The 21,500-nt window shown below is 50.1% G+C and overlaps 1 pseudogene; it reads left to right on the top strand.

Annotated features, from left to right (window-relative positions):
- Positions 1-7,510: 7,510 nt before the first annotated feature.
- On the top strand, positions 7,511-19,467 carry LOC144752858 (uncharacterized; annotated as a pseudogene).
- The last annotated feature ends 2,033 nt before the right edge of the window (positions 19,468-21,500 follow it).

Here is a 21,500-nt window from a genome sequence, read left to right as displayed (position 1 = left end):
AAACCGAGAACACCCTGTCCAGAATGGACTGATTCAATTCCCACTCGTGAGTCACTTCTGTCTGTCGACTCAAGGCATCCGCCTTGACATTGAGTGAGCCTGCCAGGTGTTCGGCTGTCAGAGTGATGTTGTGTAGAATCGCAAAATCCCAGATCCGTTGAGCCTCCGTGGACAGAGTTTGCGATCTGGTACCTCCTTGCTTGTTGACGTAGTGCATGGCCGTCGTATTGTCCGTCCGGACCAGCACTGTATGGTTGCGAACTCTGGGAAGGAAAGCCTGCAAAGCCAACCGAATGGCCGTCAGCTCCAGGAAATTGATATGGCACTGGCGCTGTTCTGGTCTCCAGTGGCCACTGACTTGAAGCTCTCGGAGCACTGCACCCCAGCCCTCCAACGAGGCGTCTGTGGTCATGATCATGGGAGAAGATGAAATCCTGAAAGTCAGACCTTGGGCGATATTGTCTCTTAGAAGCCACCATTCAGTCGCCTTCTTCATTGCCGATGTTACCAACACCTTGTCGTTGAATGACCCCTCTGCCTGGCGCCATTGCTTGTCTAGTTCTTCCTGCAGTGGACACATTTGCAGCCTGCAATGCGGTACCAATGGTATGCAGGATGACATCGACCCGAGAAGGGATTTGTATTGGCGGACTGAAAGGCATTTCTTGTGGTATAGTTGTCGAGCTGATACCATCAACTTCAGTTGTCGTTCCTCCGAGGGGCGAGCCATACATTGCGTGGTGTCCAAATGGCCCCCAGGAACCTGGCCGTTCTGGAGGGCAGCAGGACTGACTTGCGTTCGTTCAGCTGAAGGCCCAGGTGACGGAACAAATGGATGCAAATTGAAACTGCTTGAGAAGTTTCCTCGAAAGACGGTGCTTTGACGAGCCAGTCGTCCAAGTAAGGGAAAACTTCCAGGGATTGCTTCTGAAGAAAAGCTGCTACTGGTGCTAACACCTTGGTGAACACTCTTGGTGCCGACCGCAGGCCAAACGGAAGCACCTTGAATTGGAAATGGCTCTTTCCCACTGTGAAGCATAGGTATTGTCTGTGAGCTGGGTGTATCGGAATATGGAAATACGCATCTTCCAAATCCAGGGACGCCAAGTAGTTGCCGGGATTCAAGAGAGGAAGAATTTCCTGGAGAGTGACCATCCTGAAAGAGAGCTTGACGAGATAGGTGTTGAGCTCCCGGAGGTCTAGAATGGGACGCCAAGACTCTACCGTCTTCTGCACGAGGAAGAACCTTGAATAGGAACCCCGGCCCCTCTGAGAGAGAGGTACCGGTTCTATCGCTCCCTTGAGGAACAATTGATGGGCTTCGAGATGGAGTAGTCCCAGATGTCCTGTGCGGAGGGCGCCCGGAGCTCTTGTTGGAGGAAGATCTTGGAATTCCAACGTATGGCCATACTCTACAATATTGAGGACCCACTGGTCCGATGTTATAGATTTCCAGCTGTTCAGACAAAGGGATATCCTGCCCCCCACTGATGTGATTGGGAGGGGAGAACAGTAGGTAGAGCCAGGAGGCCGCTATTGCAGCTTGGTGTTGTCCCGTCCTTGACGGTTCTGACGGCCCGCGGCTGATGGCGAGAGAAAGACGCCGATTGCCCCTGTCGCTGATTTGAATACTGGGATTTATAAGACTGTGAAGGCTGAGAGGAATATCTCTGTTGGTTTCCTCTGTACGATGTAAATCCTCTGCCTCGTGCGCCCTTGAAGGGGACTTTACGGTAGCTGAGTGACCCCAAGGATTTTGCTGTGTCCGTGCCCTTTTTTATATTCTGCAGGGTATCGTCCACATGCTTGCCAAACAGCATTTCCCCATCAAATGGGAGATCCAGGATCCTATTTTGGACCTCCTGACGAAACCAGGTGGCTCTTAACCAGCCCTGGCGCCTTAACACTGCTGAGCCTGCTAAGGCTCGAAACGCCGTGGAAGCAATGTCCATTGCACAGTCGATAACTTCTGCGGAAGACTTCTCCCCTTCCATAAGCACTTTTTTGGCCTCCTCCTTTGTGGGATCTGGTAATAGTTCCACGAAGGGTTCCATGTCGCACCACATCTGGCGGTCGTATCGGCCTAGGATGGCCAGAGCGTTTGCCGCCCTAACAAGCAAGCTGGCCATGGATGAAAATCTCTTCCCAACGTTATCTAGACGTCTACCGTCCTTGTCCGGAGGTGTGGTCAAAGGTGTGGACGGATTCTTAGACTTGTTTTGGGCCGCCTGAGAAATCACTGAATCAGGCTTTGGCTGACCAAGAAGGTAAGCTGGACTGCCTTCTGGAGCTTTATACTTTTTCTCCAGTCTTGGGAGAACCGGAATAACTGTTGCCGGATTTTGCATAATTTTCATCCCTTCCTCCCATACATGCTCAATGATGGGAATAGATTTGACAGATCTCCGGTATTGTTCCTTAAAGTCATAAAGGAAACATTCCGATTCCTCTCTTGTAACAGGCAGTCCAAACCTCTTCGCTGCCCTTTCCATCAAGTGATTAAAACCCCCTATATCCACTGGAGGGGAGATGGAAGTGTCGCGACCAGCGGCGTCCGGATCTGTAAGCCCACTGCCGCCTTGGTCCAAGTCTGGGTCTTGTAACGGATCAATTAAGGGATCCACCTGTACGACCTCCTCATCCGAAGAGGTATCCTGTTGGACAGCAGGAACTGGGTCGGGATCTGGTGTGCGGACCCGGACCAAAGGTGTCACTGGTGGTGGTGAGAGGGGCACCACTGGAAGACCAATAGCCGGCTGCACTTGCGACTGTATCTGCGGTGGAGAATGCGCAGGCTGCCCAGAAGGTTCAGACGGAAACCGTTTACGATAATCCTGTAGCATCATTTGTAGATCAGAGATTAGCGAGGAGGGCATGGCCACCATGCCCTGTCCCAAACCAGGAGTGCGTCGCTCTTCCGAAACATATGGACGCACCTGAGGGCCACCAGCATGTTCGTAATACTCCTCCGTGTCCGTCTCCTGCATCTTTACATTCAAGTCAGAGGGACTATAGGCAGGCCCATAATTGTCATCATCCTCAATCTCATCCTCCTCAGATTCGTCATCCAGCAGCATTGTTGGCGGATGTGAAGAAACTCGTCGCGGAGACGTCATCTCCGGCGTTATTTTCATCTTCTGAGGTGGAAAATGCATTTTTTGACCCGTCGACGGTCTCGTCGACGGAGCCGTCGTCGCAGCAGTCGTCAACGGAGCTGCCAAAGGAATCGTCGACGGTACCATTGCCTTCGCTGACACAATCCTCGTCACCGACAAAACAATCGTCGACAGCTTCGTAGACGAACTAGTCGTCATCAACATTATCGTCGACGTTGAAGTTGTTGTCGTCGTCGACGTAGTTTTCGTCGTCGTCAATGCCGTCGACAGCACTTTGCTCGTCGTCGTCGACAAGGAAGACGTCATCGTCGACCAGCTCGGGACCTTGAATGTCGACGAAGTCGTCGTCCTGGAGATCGCTACCGCCGACGAGCCCGTCGACGGAGCCAAAGAAACAGCGGGAACTTTAACAGAAGCAACTGTTGTCGACGTACCTGGTGTTTTTGTCGTCGACGGACACTGTTTTTTCTCCGGCACAGATCCTGAAGTGACAGAAGAGTGTTTGTCACTGGATGTGCTCTTTTTGGACGGAGGAGAAGGGAGAGCAACCTCCTTTTTGTCCTTTAAGGCTGTAATCCCTCCAGCAGCCTGTCCCTGCCTCTCCTTTTCACTTCCGTGAGGAGATTGAAGGGGTCCAGCCCTCTCAGACCTGTCAGAGATCTTATGAGGGGCTTGAAGAGTGGGCTCAGATGTAGAAGCACCAGGGGGAGACCTACCCCTCTTCCTTGATCTGTGAGATGAATTAAAAGATGCGGAATCCTCCTCATACGAAGAGAGCACCTCTTTGCGAGTCTTCATCTTCTGAAGCCAGGTCAACAGCCGGCCTTCTCTGTCCCGAAGAGTCTTGTTCGAGAAGGTTCTACAGATCTTGCACTCTGTGGCCTTGGGGTCCGGATATAAGCAATAAATACAATTTTCATGCTTATCTTCCACAAAAAGTCGTTTTTTCCCACAAGAGGCACAGGGCCTGAATAAGGCCTTCTTCTCCTTGTCAGACATGTCGAATTTCAGCAGAAAAACTTGAAGAAAATAACCAGAAAGTAGTGAAAAACTGAGCAGAGCTCAGTGGAGACTCCCTAGCACAACGTGCGGTAGAAAAATCTGAGGCTCTGAGCTCTCTCAGGAAGGTTCTAGAGGGTAAGACTGCTCTGATTGGTCCTGGCAAAAGTTTGGTCTCTTTTTTTTACAAAAAGAGGGTGATAGGATACAAAATGAGATGAGGCCTAGGCCTAGGTTTCTCTTTTGTTTCTATGGTTTTTATACTACCGAGGCTCCCATTCCGACAACGGGGAATGATACAAAGCATGGGAATCTATGAAAGTTCCAATACTGGGGCAACAGCGTTAAAGTCACCTCCGATGACTGTCAGGCTCTGGGGAAGGGTGAAGTCTAAGAGCGTGAGTCGCCAGAGGGCAGCGGGCATTGTGGCGTGGGAATGTAAAGAGATACGTGATTAAGAGGAAATCCCTGGATCCTGCCGACCAGGGCCACATAGCGGCCTTGCGCATCATTCTCAACCTGTGACAAAGTAAAGGGGAGACCCTTACGGAGCAGTATGGACATCCCCCCGGGAACCCCGTGTAAAACATGAGTGCCAGACCCTATCAAACCCATAACGGGCAAGAAAAGTGCACTGATTGCCTAAAAGGTGCGTTTCTTGTAGAAAGAGGATGTCGGGTGCGTGGTGCAGGGCGCTGCGGAGGACTGCAGTTCGCTTTATGCATTCTAGCATGCCGTTGCCTTTCCACGACACAATGTGGAGGGGTCTATGTAAGGTGGACATCATTCGGGCGGGTATTGTGTGTGGGATACTAATGCAGGTATACCTGGGTCCCAGGGGAGGCAGCTTCTCCTAGCCGGCGCATTGGGTTGCATTTCTTGTAGTCTGCTAATCGTCATGTCATCAGGGTGACGCGTGTACATTGATTGATGTCAATTAAAATAAAAAACAGCGGCCCATAGGCGGCCAAAAACAATAAACCATCGGGAGACAACGGTCTGCCCACCCTCGCTCGTCCCCCAACAGCCCCCATCCGGCAGATCATTTTAAAACATATTTATCTGTTCCTTTTTCTTCAACAGAGATACGAAAAACATAAATCAAATAAAACACCGGTAGTGTGTGATGATAAACTGAGCTGTAAAATATTAATCATTTTACACCCAGTCTCATAGTTCACTCGCTTAAATATGGTATAGTGAGAAAGTTATGAATCTTGAAACAAAGAGTCATGCGCTGTGGTGTTGGTATTCGTGCTTCACTAAATGTTTTAGTGATAGTCAAATCTCCACTGAAGGCTCAAACCAGATGCCTGGCTTTAGCTCAGCTTGGGATTCGCTTGGTTCCTTGGGTTAAATTAAGCCGAGCCTTCTCTCTGCCACCCACGCATAAACCTCATGCCCCAAGAATTAAAGACAAACACTAAATTGTATTATAAAATGAGAGAGCAAAGAAAATACCCCTCTACTTGCTGAATTGCACATTCTGAAATTAGAAAACCTGGGATCCATCCAGGCATCCCTGATTTACCAAATTGTGTGATTCTAGGCAATTGTTTTATTTCACTTTGGCTCTTTTTACTTCATAATCACCACATATGAGAGCACCGTGAAATACATGGGCTCAGGATGCGTACTGTACAAAATCTCTTTTGCTTGAGTTCATGAACTAACATTTGTTCCATGTATAATAATAACCCAGGTCACATAGTTGGTGTACATGACAACTGATGGTATTGTTGTCATGGTAGGGACAGCATAAATGTTTTCTAAGTTCATGTTTGAGAACTATCACTTTTAATAAATGCAGTGATAAAATCTGATGCATTAAAATGAAGGCTCGGATTATTGAGCAAGAACAGAACTCTAGGAAGTGGGTCTTCATCTCAGGTCCCCTCATTTGACAGACATCTACCCTCAATAGGCCCTTTGGTGCAGTGCTCTGAATATATGGTACCCACAAAAATTCATATCTGACCCGCTCCCTTCCTGAAAGTGTTGAAATTAGAGGTCTAAAAGCACGCTAAACTAAGTTTATCACTACCTTTCGTTTCTGCCCTCTGACAGATATGTTAAATGTATGCTCAGAGTTTAGAGTTTCCTAAGTGTAAAGTTATGGAAGGTCTCAACGTTATTAAATGCAGAGAGCAGGGTATTGTGCATTACTTTCCCTTGCTTTATTTATATGGCAGCCACATTAAGTGCAGTCACATAAAGAGTGCAGTTCCCAGAGCCCAATGGGATGCATGAAAACGGAAGACTTCTCTTATGAGTCTCTTGATTACAGCTAAGCCTTCCACGCTTGCAGCCAGTCCTCTTCTCTGCCGATTCAGCATAGTGAAGAGCATCCATCACTGGAAACATCATAGTGAACCAATAGTAAACTAGACTCTGGACAATTCTTGAGCATAGGTGACAGGAGCTGGGAAAAGAAGAAAAAAAGAAACATGGCAGGGGTGGTATTATGACTACAACTCACAGCCATAGTGAGATAATACGGTCTCTTTTATAAAATTGAGTCTTTCCAACAATGAACAAACACTGGGAAGAATGTGCACCAATAGCCTGGTTTAGAGTTTGGCAGACTGGTTACAAGGTCACAGAACATGACAGATAAACCAGCTCATTATATCCTGTGGCAGTTCTACTAAGGAGAGCAGATGGGATACCTGTCACATTTGTGAAGGACTTACCTGTCCGACAAACTCTATAGCAGGCAACTCTATAGCAGGCAACGATAATTTGTAGAAAGAGAGAGAACCAGTATTACCAGAAGAGTGCCTATAGGCATGTGTAGCTCATGGGGCACTGGGAAAGGAATCTAAGTTAGGGAGGGTGAACTGACAGCAAATTAACCTTTGGATCTATTGTGGGGACACCCGGAGAAACAGTATTTCCCAAGGATTTCTTTGTCTTATGCTGCCTGACACCTAGACCCTCACCTGGATCTTCCCATCAAGGCAAGTAGCCTCCAGGTGTTGTGTTTTCTGAGGTTTTGCTCCCTTTAAGAAAAGGATCAAAGTGGTAACACCCACTCAGCAAGCGCCCATGTGAGGCATCAGGAATAGGTTACAGTGTACACCAATACCCCACCCGGTACGGATGGAAGCAGACCCAGAGAGGAACATGCACCTACTTCTGCAACTCCTCCATCTGTATCTCGTAAGCATCTACCCGTGCACCTAATCTGTTTATACTTCATAAACACCTACCTGTGCACCTTCCCTGTTTGTATCTCATAATCACCGATCTATGCACCTCCTCTGTACCTCATAAGCACCTACATTTGCATCTCCTCTGTTTGCACCTCATAAGGACCAGCCTTTGCACTTCCTTTGTTTGTACCTATCAGGAAAGCTTCTGTAATCAAGCTTGCGATACCCACACTGCCAACCATGGACACTGACTGTCAGTTCATTCATTACCTGATTTCTGCTGTGTGCATACAGTAAGCCACTCCACTGCTTTGGTAACAATGCATCCTGAGTTACCTTTGTAATATACTTCCTGAAGATTTTGTTTTGTTATGCACTTCCTAAAGAGCTATCTTTGTTCTATTCTTCCTAAAACATAAGTATCAGCAGCAAATTCCTTTTTCCACAATCTGTTCTGGTTTCAATGAAATCTTGTCCATGTACATCCTAAATCTTTACCTCTTGCATGCGGGTACCCTGTGAGTACCCTTGCTCTACTAAGTTACCGTGTGAAAGCTGGTAAATCACCTCCTTTTCAGAGGTAAATAACATGTGACTTGGTCAACAGAACTGTTAATTAAATATCTGTGTACAGGGATATTTCACTATCCCTTGTACCCAATATGGTAAAGAAAACATTTCTTTTACAACCAGTAAAACATTGAGTATTCACGTTCTATTACATTTGCATTTAATAATTTGACATCTCTTTACATCCAACAGAAAGTTGGACTTGGCCTTTTCCCCCAAAAATTTTCGCTTTTGACCCCCTTATTTGAAATGTCTCCCCCATGGGATTAAACCTGTATAGGCCATGAGTGGTGTGAGACACCTTGTTAAAAATGTAATGTCATGTAATGGTGTGAGCACTTGTAAATTTCCCCATTTTAAAAACGCACCTGACTAAAATGTACTGTGTTTAAAATGGATGCCATGGCCATGGGTTTTGCCACTGTACTGCCATAGGTCAGCAGTCTAGCTATTATTACCCAGCTACCCCTAGCATTTGGAGGGAAAGCCTGGCACCCAGGGTGCTCACCCCCTCCCCTTGAGCCAGTTTAGGCTAGTTTGCCAACATTCTAGAAGGTTCTGGCACTGCCAGGGAGGAGGGTATAAATAAGGGGGATGTGCCACCAGAGAGTCAGTCAGAGCTGGGACAGGGAGGTGAGGGGACCTGCTGCAAGGAGTCACCGCCACATGGGCCTGTGAGCTGGGCCCTGCATCCATTCTATCCCCCCTCCACTGTCCCCCAGGGCCCTTGACAATAGGGGAGCCCCCCCTAGGTCCCTGATGCTGTGGGACCTTGAACTACGCCAGCACTGAGGGAAAGAGGTGCCCAGAAGAGGGAGGAGGAATGCTGAGGGCTTGAACCCCCCAGGAGGTGAGGAGTGTGCCCCTGGGGCTGGCTGTGGAGCTGTTAGCCCCCCCCTCCGTGAGGTGCGCCTGTCAGACGCTGTTTGGGGAGGTTGGTACCCCCAGGAAGCTGTGGCCCTTTTGGAAGTGCTGCTGCTACATTGCCCTTAAGCGCTGGACTGGGAGGAGCTGCGTGTCCCTAGAAGCCCTGGACTGCCTACCCAGCGTTGTGGGAAGAAAAGCGCTGTGTTCTGAGGGCCTGCTGTGCTCCCCTAGGAAGCGCTATAATTAGGAAGCGCTGTTCTGCCCCAGAACTGCTGTGTGGGCGCAAGGAGCAAATGACTGAATAGCGCTGAGGAAGCCTAACCCTCGTTGTGGCGCGCGTCCCGCTTGAGGAGTAACTGACCAGAAGGGAGCCTACCCCTTATTGCTGTCCCGCGCAGTTGCGCCGGCCCCGTGAAGAAAATAATTAAATAAAGGGAGCCTACCCCTAATTGTTGCCGTCGTCAGCGCCGCGGCCCGGCGCCGCCAAGGAGACCCCCGCCGTGCTCGGCATCGTCGCGGCGGCCCCCGGTGCCAGGAGAGGGCCGCTGAAGTGAGGGAAGGGCCGCGCTAGGCCCTGAGGCCGCCGTCTACCTCATCACGTGACGGGGGCCTGACCGCATCATCGGCCCGCCCCCGCCACCGCCGCAAACGGATTAGCCTGCGCGGCCGTGGCCCTGAAGGCCGCGCAGGGATTGGCTGCTGGCCGGCAGCCCGGAAAGAGGAGCGTCCGGAAGCCCTGGGTCCCCGTGAGGAAAGGGGGGACCCAGGTGAAGCACCGTTGCGGGGCCCCCGTGCCAAGGAGGGAGCCCCGAGAGGAGCGACCGGAGCGGGAGGCCACCCCGCCGGTCTGTGGTCCCACGCGAGGGGCCAGTGAGGTAAGCGGGGCCGGGGCACACTGTCGGTGCCAGCCCCGCCTCCCGACCTGAGGCGGCCGGAGGAGCAGAGAGACTGCGGGGCTCCCGTGAGGAGGAGGGAGCCCCGATTGGGCTGCCCAGAGGCGTGTTGGAACCCCCGGGCCCCCGTGAGCAAGAGGGGCCCAGGTACTTCTGCAAGAAAGGAGTGCCCCGAGTGTTGTGGCCCGAGGCTTGAAAGGAGGGAGGGCCTCGAGGCACATTGCCGGTGCCTGTCCCTCCTCCTCGAAGCTGAAGAGAGCCCCTGTTTGGGGCCTGAAGCCTCGCGGAGGCTACCTTTAAGTCCCAGGCCCCCGTGAGGAAAGGGGGGCCCGGCTATAGTCGTGAGAGAGGAGGGGGCATCGAGGCACATTGTCGGTGCCTGCCCTTCCTCAGTGAAGCCCTGCGCCTGCTGAGGTCCCTAGGCGAAAGAGTCCAGGAGCAGCTGGTGAGTGGGGCCACAGCTGGACTGTGTAGGGGTGGTGGGAAAGGCAACGGGGCACAGGGTCGGTGCTCGCCCCCCCTCTTCCTTTGGACACCGGGACTGGCCATGTTGGCCCTGAAGGTACACAGGAGACCCCTAGACTGGGCAACCTCCCCACAGTGAGAAGTGGAGGCCGGGGTTGTTTCTATAAGTAGGATTAATTATTTATTTTTTATTTATTTTACAGATTTATAGAGCGCATGGCTGCCCATAGGCGTCCCAGCGCTGAGAGACAAAACCTGAAGAGGGATATTTTATGGGAACAGCCACGTTTTGAGAGCTCTACGGAATGTAAGAAGGTTGGGTTGGGCTCTGAGGCTAAAGGGGAGCGAGTTCCAAAGTTTGCCGGCGTTGAGGGAAAACAGGGACTGCGAGCTTTGTTAACGCAAGTTACCCTGTGTGTTTGCCAAACTGCATGTTTAGGTCCCAGGAGTGGTTGCCCTATGCTTAGTTCTGGGCCCCATGGGTTATTGTTCCCCTAAGGTGCCCCGGGAAGAGTTGATGCCAATACACCCTGATGTTTGATACCCCTAGTTTGATGGTAGAGGGAGCCTAACTGTTTCCTTACAGGTGTTCCTGGTCTATGAGGAGGGCCCCTACCTGATATTACTGCTGGGTGAGGTATGTTCTGCCTAATATTGGTCAATAGGTTGGCCTGACGTGTTATTCCAGGCCCTTGGTTATGTCCCAGGTTAATGGGCCAGCTGTGCTGATTTATTACAGGTGCTTCTATTTATGATTTTCTATGATGCCCTGATGTTTTTTTTTACAGGGGTTGGGTTGGCGTTATTGTGCATGAAGTATATCTATGCTAATGTGGTATTTTGCAATTACAGCCCTCCCCTAAGGATGAGAGTCTGAGTTGGCCCCACCAGATTGGCCCCAGATCTAATGTCATTTTGATCCCATCCTTTTTCCTTTCAGCATGGACTTATAGACTCAGCCCTTACTTCCCATGTAAATAATCCCCCCATTATACAATTGGCTCTGGCGCCAATTGGCGCCCTGTTGTGACACTACTGTTGTGCATTTTATTTTGCCTTGCAGGTTGGAAACACTACTAAACTACTTAGCTTTTTCCAACTCAAACTGGTGTCCTGCTTCTTTTGTGGTGTGCCTGGTGCGTCGTGTGTGGGTACTGCTTGAGTGCTTCACATGTCCTCGAAGTTTGGCCTGCCCGCTTGGTTCCATGCTACCCCCTTTGAGATTTGGGTAACCCCCATTTCTTACATTGGTGGCGAGCGGTGGGATAGGACTTGTGTTTGCGCAGTACCACAGCGGCCGCAGGTTACACCACAAGTAGAGCTTTGAGAGAATTCAGAGCCTTGTTGTGGGGATTATTGTTGGCTGAATATTGATTTTCATATTATTACTTCCTCCTGAAAAGTGTTGTTGTGGAATTGTGTCCCCTTGTTCCACTGGGAGGGTGTGTCCCGGGTGTACCTCGCCACGATGGGGTTGGTTTTGGACGAAGTGGAACTGATGGAGTACACCGAGCAGGAAGTCATAGATTTCCTCAAGGAGAGAGGGATACCCCCAGTAGGAAACATTAGGAGAAAGTTGTTTCTCTATGAGGCCCTCAAGAGGGGAGAGCCCTTAGAGATTGGTGGGGACTTGTCTGACTACCCTCCCGAGTTTTTGAAGGGTCAGTGGGTTAGAGGCCAGAGAGAGGGCTCCCCATCCAGAACCCTGGGAAGTAGTTACCCCGATGAAGAGGAGGAAGAGTTTAACAGGGCAGAGACGCCAGTAGCTGATGAGGACACCGTAGATAGGGAGTCTCGCACTGGGTCCAGTCCCGGGGGCACTGCCCCATCCCTTTCCCTGTCCCCAGAAGAGTGGGTAGATAGGAGGGAAGAAAGGGAGCATCAGCTGGCGCTGGCGAAGCTCAGGTTTGAGCAGGCCACAGAGTTAGCGCAGCTGAGGATTCAGGAGCAGAGGCTAGAGACAGAAATGGTCCTAGCCCAGGAGAGGACGGCGGAGGCGGAGAGGGCTTTCGCCAGAGAGAGATCAGCTCAGGTGGGTAGGTTGTCCCCTGAGAGTGGGTTGTGTAGTCTGGATTCACCAGTGAGGGTGGGATCCAGTGGTGGCAGCGAGTGTAGGTCCAGTGCAAGGTGTCCCACTCCCGAAGCCCAGGAGACGGTGCCTGATTCCCAGGAAGAGGGGGACGGGTTAGTGTTTAGGGGCAGGGGAAAGCTGTCCCACCAGTCCTGGGGAGAGTTTGAGGAGGAGTGTTGGACTGCATTGGAGGATTGGGTGGTGAGGAGAGCAGTAGAGGATTGGGAAGGGCTGTGCCATGCCGTTATTCGGGAGCACATGCTGAGGAGTTGTGTCCCAAGTCTGCGTCACCATCTGTTGCAGTGTAGGTTCTCAGACCCCAGGGAACTTGCACGGGAGGCAGACCTCTGGGTAAGGGCCAGAGCGTCTGGGAAGACATTGGGGAGTGATCCAGAAAGGAGAGGTGCAGGGATCTTCCGACCCAGCTTGGCGGGAGAGGTGAGAAGCCCAGTTAGGTCCCAGGATAGTGGGCGGGTTGTAGGGCCTCACATCCCATCTACAGGAGGGAGTGAGACGGGGAGGTGTCCCGAGATGCCCCAACTGCAGTCACAGGGCCTGGAGAGTTCTTTTAGGGAACCCCAGGTTGGGAGTCTAGGCTGTCCCGATGTGCCTTCTCGTGAAGGGGATCCCCTAGTGTCAGGAGAACCCGGAGCATCAGTAACCAGAGCTCCAGTGGTTCGGGGGTCTGACCAGTCACGGGGTTTAGATCCTGGACTGGGCTTCCAGGTTCAGGGGTTGCCTGTCCTGGAGGGTGGGGTACCTGTAACCCAGGTCCCTACCAAGTTGACTCCCAGGGGTACTTCTCCCAGTGGGAGGGTGCGGAACTCTGGGAGGGGGTGCAGAGGGAGCAAGGTCTCTCCTCTGTCACCGGCTCAGCCAAAGGGCGCAGATCCCGGGTTGGGTGGCCAGGTTGAGGGATTTCCGGACCTGGCGGGTGGGACATCTGTGTTCAGAGTCCCCCCAAAGTTGACTCTCAGGGGTACTACTCCAGTTAGGAGGGTGTGGAACTCTGGGAGGGGGTGCAGGGAGAGGGAGGACTCGCCCCTGTCACCGGTGCAACCTGAGGGTTTCGACTCCAGGTTGGGGAGAGAGTGGTTGTGTGAGGGTGTCCCCAGGAGAAGGAGATGGAGGAACCCTAGGAGGAGAAGTAGGGGGAGGAAAGCCTCGCCACTGAGAGCTGGTCAGCCTGGGGGTGTAGACCCCAGGTGGGTGGACCAGTGGCAATTTGGAAGGAAAAGAGTGGTCCAAGAGCATTACAAGCCTGAGGCTAGAGCCTCCCACTCTAGGAAGGAACAAGGGCCAGAGATTTCTGGATGGCCTAGAGGCCAGTCCTGGCCACATCCCACTAGGGAACACCAGTGGGGTGGTTTTGTTGGTGAAGGGAGGGTTGCGAGAGAGAACCATTGGGTTCCAGAGTGGAAAAGAGACTGCAGGTGCTCCTGTAGTAGCCGGCCTGCGTCCACCTTTTTCCGCCCCAAGCAGGGAAGCCCATCAAGGTATTGATCTGTCTACCCTGGCTTTTGGCTGGGGGGGGAGCTGTGTTGGACTTGGCCTTTTCCCCCAAAAATTTTCGCTTTTGACCCCCTTATTTGAAATGTCTCCCCCATGGGATTAAACCTGTATAGGCCATGAGTGGTGTGAGACACCTTGTTAAAAATGTAATGTCATGTAATGGTGTGAGCACTTGTAAATTTCCCCATTTTAAAAACGCACCTGACTAAAATGTACTGTGTTTAAAATGGATGCCATGGCCATGGGTTTTGCCACTGTACTGCCATAGGTCAGCAGTCTAGCTATTATTACCCAGCTACCCCGAGCATTTGGAGGGAAAGCCTGGCACCCAGGGTGCTCACCCCCTCCCCTTGAGCCAGTTTAGGCTAGTTTGCCAACATTCTAGAAGGTTCTGGCACTGCCAGGGAGGAGGGTATAAATAAGGGGGATGTGCCACCAGAGAGTCAGTCAGAGCTGGGACAGGGAGGTGAGGGGACCTGCTGCAAGGAGTCACCGCCACATGGGCCTGTGAGCTGGGCCCTGCATCCATTCTATCCCCCCTCCACTGTCCCCCAGGGCCCTTGACAATAGGGGAGCCCCCCCCTAGGTCCCTGATGCTGTGGGACCTTGAACTACGCCAGCACTGAGGGAAAAAGGTGCCCAGAAGAGGAGGAATGCTGAGGGCTTGAACCCCCCAGGAGGTGAGGAGTGTGCCCCTGGGGCTGGCTGTGGAGCTGTTAGCCCCCCCCTCCGTGAGGTGCGCCTGTCAGACGCTGTTTGGGGAGGTTGGTGCCCCCAGGAAGCTGTGGCCCTTTTGGAAGTGCTGCTGCTACATTGCCCTTAAGCGCTGGACTGGGAGGAGCTGCGTGTCCCTAGAAGCCCTGGACTGCCTACCCAGCGTTGTGGGAAGAAAAGCGCTGTGTTCTGAGGGCCTTCTGTGCTCCCCCTAGGAAGCGCTATAATTAGGAAGCGCTGTTCTGCCCCAGAACTGCTGTGTGGGCGCAAGGAGCAAATTACTGAATAGCGCTGAGGAAGCCTAACCCTCGTTGTGGCGCGCATCCCGCGTGAGGAGTAACTGACCAGAAGGGAGCCTACCCCTTATTGCTGTCCCGCGCAGTTGCGCCGGCCCCGTGAAGAAAATAATTAAATAAAGGGAGCCTACCCCTAATTGTTGCCGTCATCAGCGCCGCGGCCCGGTGCCGCCAAGGAGACCCCCGCCGTGCTCGGCATCGTCGCGGCGGCCCCCGGTGCCAGGAGAGGGCCGCCGAAGTGAGGGAAGGGCCGTGCTAGGCCCTGAGGCCGCCGTCTACCTCATCACGTGACGGGGGCCTGACCGCGTCATCGGCCCGCCCCCGCCACCGCCGCGAACGGATTGGCCTGCGCGGCCGTGCCACTGAAGGCCGCGCAGGGATTGGCTGCCGGCCGGCAGCCCGGAAAGAGGAGCGTCCGGAAGCCCTGGGTCCCCGTGAGGAAAGGGGGGACCCAGGTGAAGCACCGTTGCGGGGCCCCCGTGCCAAGGAGGGAGCCCCGAGAGGAGCGACCGGAGCGGGAGGCCACCCCGCCGGTCTGTGGTCCCACGCGAGGGGCAAGTGAGGTAAGCGGTGCCGGGGCACACTGTCGGTGCCAGCCCCGCCTCCCGACCTGAGGCGGCCGGAGGAGCAGAGAGACTGCGGGGCTCCCGTGAGGAGGAGGGAGCCCCGATTGGGCCGCCCAGAGGCGTGTTGGAACCCCCGGGCCCCCGTGAGCAAGAGGGGCCCAGGTACTTACACAAGAAAGGAGTGCCCCGAGTGTTGTGGCCCGAGGCTTGAAAGGAGGGAGGGCCTCGAGGCACATTGCCGGTGCCTGTCCCTCCTCCGCGAAGCTGAAGAGAGCCCCTGTTTGGGGCCTGAAGCCTCGCGGAGGCTACCTTTAAGTCCCAGGCCCCCGTGAGGAAAGGGGGGCCCGGATATAGTCGTGAGAGAGGAGGGGGCATCGAGGCACATTGTCGGTGCCTGCCCTTCCTCAGTGAAGCCCTGCGCCTGCTGAGGTCCCTAGGCGAAAGAGTCCAGGAGCAGCTGGTGAGTGGGGCCACAGCTGGACTGTGTAGGGGTGGTGGGAAAGGCAACGGGGCACAGGGTCGGTGCTCGCCCCCCCTCTTCCTTTGGACACCGGGACTGGCCATGTTGGCCCTGAAGGTACACAGGAGACCCCTAGACTGGGCAACCTCCCCACAGTGAGAAGTGGAGGCCGGGGTTGTATCTATAAGTAGGATTAATCCCTAGGGACTGCGAGCTTTGTTAACGCAAGTTACCCTGTGTGTTTGCCAAACTGCATGTTTAGGTCCCAGGAGTGGTTGCCCTATGCTTAGTTCTGGGCCCCATGGGTTATTGTTCCCCTAAGGTGCCCCGGGAAGAGTTGATGCCAATACACCCTGATGTTTGATACCCCTAGTTTGATGGTAGAGGGAGCCTAACTGTTTCCTTACAGGTGTTCCTGGTCTATGAGGAGGGCCCCTACCTGATATTACTGCTGGGTGAGGTATGTTCTGCCTAATATTGGTCAATAGGTTGGCCTGACGTGTTATTCCAGGCCCTTGGTTATGTCCCAGGTTAATGGGCCAGCTGTGCTGATTTATTACAGGTGCTTCTATTTATGATTTTCTATGATGCCCTGATGTTTTTTTTTACAGGGGTTGGGTTGGCGTTATTGTGCATGAAGTATATCTATGCTAATGTGGTATTTTGCAATTACAGCCCTCCCCTAAGGATGAGAGTCTGAGTTGGCCCCACCAGATTGGCCCCAGATCTAATGTCATTTTGATCCCATCCTTTTTCCTTTCAGCATGGACTTATAGACTCAGCCCTTACTTCCCATGTAAATAATCCCCCCATTATACAATTGGCTCTGGCGCCAATTGGCGCCCTGTTGTGACACTACTGTTGTGCATTTTATTTTGCCTTGAAGGTTGGAAACACTACTAAACTACTTAGCTTTTTCGAACTCAAACTGGTGTCCTGCTTCTTTTGTGGTGTGCCTGGTGCGTCGTGTGTGGGTACTGCGTGAGTGCTTCACATGTCCTCGAAGTTTGGCCTGCCCGCTTGGTTCCATGCTACCCCCTTTGAGATTTGGGTAACCCCCATTTCTTACACCCTTGTACCCAATATGGTAAAGAAAAAATTTCTTTTACAACCAGTAAAACATTGAGTATTCACGTTCTATTACATTTGCATTTAATAATTTGACATCTCTTTACATCCAACAGAAAATTTGCCTTGGATGCATGAAGTGATTATGGATATTGAAGATACTACTTTAAATCTCCAAAAACAATGAAAATCTGAACTCTAGTATTTGGGAAAACATTAGCGTCGTCGGGGACAGACAGACCTGAATATAAATTGACAGACCCTGGAAGAAGCAGTCAAGAGCAATTCCGAGAATGTAAGAGTCTGAACTGTGCACTTCCACTCCAAAAGAAAAAGAAATAACCTTTGGAAAATTAAGGCAACAAAATCAACAAACCGCCTCATGTGTAACAAGTGTCCAATGCCGGCTTTGATCATGGGATCGGTATAATGTGTTTACAGCAGGGCTCTGCTTTCTAACCGGATAAGCACTATCCAGTGCTCTAGATGTATAGTAAACTCTTTCAGGCAAAATCACAGGAACCAGAGAAAAGAGCAACACAGTGGAGCCATACAACTGAAGAGTAAAGCAAAGAGGAGTTCTGCTATCTATAAAGCAAACTTATATCCCAATGTGCACCAACCAGAAGGAAGATGAATCTTTACCTGTAACTGTGAAAAATGATTATCCAGTCTAAAGACACTATCCTTACACACATTATGAGTGTGACATGTATTTGGTGAACATTGTACTTAATTGTTAAATCTGAAAGCAAAACTGCAAAATACCGCACACATACAGGTTATGTGGGAAAAATATAAGTGCTTTATCAGCCATGCTTGCCCTTCAGGAGGCACAATCATTGGTTGTAGACAAACATATTCCCAACTCAGACACCCTAACCAAGAGAGAAGTATCGGACACATGCAGTGAGAGCTTTAGTTTGCCATCAGACCTAAAGCACCCTCACCAAATGCACACAGGAGAAAAATAATTCAATACTACTGAATGTGCTAAAAGCTTTAGTTGTTCATTTAACCTACAATGTCATCAACAAGCCCACAAAGGGGAACAATCACACCCTTGCAACGAATCTGTGAGCAGTTTTGGTTACTCTTCCGCATTTAGTAATCATCAGCGAGCACAGACAGGGGAAAAAGCATTCAAGTGCAGTGAATGTGAGAAGAGCTTTAGTCGCTTTTCAGTGCTAAAAAGACATCAACGAATACACACGGGGGAAAAACCTTACCATTGCAATGAATGTGTGAAGAGCTTTTGTCAGTCATCAGATCTCCAAAAACATCAGCGAACACACATAGGTGAAAGACCATACCATTGCAATGAATGTGCAAAGAGCTTAAGATGTTTATCACACCTCAAAATACATCATCGAACATATACAGGAGAAAAACCCTACCATTGCAATGAATGTGTGAAGAGCTTTAGTCGTGTATCACAACTCCAAAGACATTATCGAATACACACAGGAGAAAAAACATACCATTGCAATGCTTGTGTGAAGAGCTTTAGTTGTTTATCACACCTCCAAATACATCGGCGAACACACAATGGGGAAAAACCATACAATTGTATTGAGTGTGGAAAGAGCTTTAGTCGGTTATCACAACTACAATACCATCAGCGAATAGACACTAGTGAAAAGCCTTATAATTGCAGTGAATGTGTGAAGAGATTTCGTCTGTTATCAACTCTACACAAACATCAGCGGACACACACTAGGGAAAAGCCATATCACTGCAGTGAATGTACAAAGAGCTATCGTCAGTCATCAAACCTCAAAAATCATCAGCGAACACACACCGGGGAAAAACCATTCCATTGCACTCAATGTGTGAAGAGCTTTAGCCAGTTATCACATCTCCGTGTTCATCAGCAAAAACACACAGGGGAAAAGCCATTCAAGTGCAGTGAGTGTGTGAAGAGCTTTAGTCGGTTATCATACCTACTCCAACATGAGCGAACACACACAGAGGAAAAGCCATTCAAGTGCAGTGAATGTGGGAGGAGGTTTAGTCAATCATATTACCTACACAAACATCAGCAAACACACACAGGCGGTACACCCTACCATAGTAATGAGTGTGTAAAGTGCTTTAGTCAGTCATCAGACCTACAATGCCATCTGCGAACACACACTGGTGGAAAAACCTTACCATTGCAGTGAATGTGTGAAGAGTTTTTGTCTGTCATCATCTCTCAAAAGACATCAGCGGATACACACTGGGGAAAAACCTTACCATTGCAATGAATGGGGAAGTAGTTTTTGTGGCTATTCAGCATTAATGATTCATCAGCGAACTCACACAGGGGAAAAACCATTCAAGTGCAATGAATGTGTGAAGAGCTTTAGTCAATTATCAAACCTCGTTTGCCATCAACGAACTCACACTGGTGAAAAACCTTACCATTGCAGTGAATGTGGGAAAAGCTTTTGTCAAATATCAGCTCTCCAAAGACATCAGCGAACACACACTGGGGAAAAACCTTACCATTGCACTAAATGTGGGAGTAGTTTTTCTAGCTCGTCTGAATTAAGGGCTCATCGGCAAACTCACACAGGGGGAAAACCATTCAAGTGCAGTGAATGTTTGAAGAGCTATAGTCGGATATCAATTCTACACAGCCATATGCAAAAACACACCTTTTTAAACACACTTGGAAAAAATCCTAGAGATGCAGCGAATATGGCAAGAACTTCAGTACATCAGCAATAATACTAACGCATCTGTGGACACACAAGTAGCAAACACTTGCAGTTATTATGAGTTGAACGAATTACATAAAATTCTAACTTTATAATATTATGCAACATACAAATACCAGATAACAAAAAGTAGATGATAAAAGACCCAACTGGTAAGAAAGAAGAAAAACGTAGGGTCAGATCATGATGTCATATGGACCGCCACAGGCAGGCCATTGGTGGAAGTCTGCCCGACATCCAGGGCCGCAGCCCAGCTGCCAGATAATGATACTGACGGTCACAGCACTGTGGGCAGGGGGAATGACCGCCGGCTACGACAGGACTGGCGATCCCATCGGGGTGGCAGTTGGACAGGTAATCCCTGAATACCAGCGATGCCTGCGCAGACTGCCATCCGGATTACGGTGTCCCTTTCCCTCTGCCTTTTCATGGCGGTCCGACCGCCATAAAAAGTCAGACAGAAGTAAGTTTGAGGACCCCCCCGCTGAGGGGCCCTGAGGGAGCACCACATGGCGCACAGTACAGGGATGTTTCAAAACATGCCTTTTTGCATTAAGGCTTGTGCTGCGGCTATTTTCTGGGCCGCAACATAAGCAGCAAAGCAAAATGGCATGTTTCTGACCACCTACATAATGCAGAGGTCGGGACCACTGCCTACTTGTCAGGCGGTCCGATCCCGAAACGATGATCGGACACTCACCGACTGCCATCGTAATTAGCCCCATAGATATTTGTAGAATTATAAAAATGCCTACTCTCAGCGATTCTTCATTTCTCTACAGGTAGGAAAAACATTAAGTACCAGGAAACATTGGGAGACTAGCATATTGTGGAATAAAAGAAAAGAAACATTGTTGGTTATAAAGAACATCAAAGCAAACCTAATTATACTACTGGTAAAAGCAACACTATGAACAATGTTTGGACTAACAAGGGTATTTTTAGCTAGATTAAGGGATTATTGATAAAATCCATAAACCCAAAACACATGAACTCCCATGGAATGCTTAACCTAAGAGACAAAAGCAAGCAGTGACAGTATGCAAGTCATCCAGTCAGAAGGATGGTAAAGAGGCTATACTCCAGGTCACTGGAATTTAGCGACTCTGCGGCCACCTCGATTTTTGCATTATTATGGCTTTTTCGCATTTGCCACACAATCCATCATCTGCTGCATAATCTGCAGATTAATTTTGTATGTAGGTCAATCAGATCAAATGTTAAAAAAAATATGGTGACTCCGGTCTCTGCACACCTGAAGTCTTACATAATAATGAAGTAATACTATCACATAATGTGCCCCATTATGCTGCATAATTTCAACCCTGCCGCACATTTTCGTCCTCCTCTGCTGTATGATTGCAGTGGCTGTACTCCAGGGTAGTGACAAGCACAAGAAGAGCCAACACTGGCCGATTCACAACAGCCAAAATAGGCAAGCCACTAACAACATTTCTCAAAAAATATCCTAGGATAAAAGCTAGATATGAGCATAGTTGTTGTTCTCTGCACTAAATAATACAAACAGCCACTTACATGCAATTACTCATTTGTCTCTTTAACGAGAGTACAGTTACCACCAAATTTATTGATACTCATTTTACCAAACACAGATGGAAGAAATCACCTCCCCGGCACACAGATTCGCAATTGACGAGCTGACCCAAACCATTACTATATGATTAACACTGCCATGGTACACAATGTATTCAGGCCCACACACATGAGATAACAACGCTGCCCGAGAGGGTGCCCAAGCTGGACGTGTATCTAGGTTTCCCAGATGATAAAGATAAAAATGTAGTGCAAGACTGGGTAATGGTGGGTAATTACTGACCTTGACAGCAACTCGTAGAGCCTAATGTATGATACTAAGATGCTAAATAACACTGTTGAAATGTACACTGTATTACCATGTTTTTGTGATGTACCCTGCAATATTGTATTGAGACAATTGTAAGATATAAGAAATGCCAATAAAAACAAGTTTAAATAAATAGATGGAAGAAAGGCTGTGTCAGTCATGCTAAGCTTTCTCGTGTG

Source organism: Lissotriton helveticus, chromosome 5_1 (genome assembly GCF_964261635.1).
Source record: "Lissotriton helveticus chromosome 5_1, aLisHel1.1, whole genome shotgun sequence".
NCBI classification, from domain to species: domain Eukaryota; kingdom Metazoa; phylum Chordata; class Amphibia; order Caudata; family Salamandridae; genus Lissotriton; species Lissotriton helveticus.
This window is presented reverse-complemented; position numbering and strand designations above follow the sequence as displayed.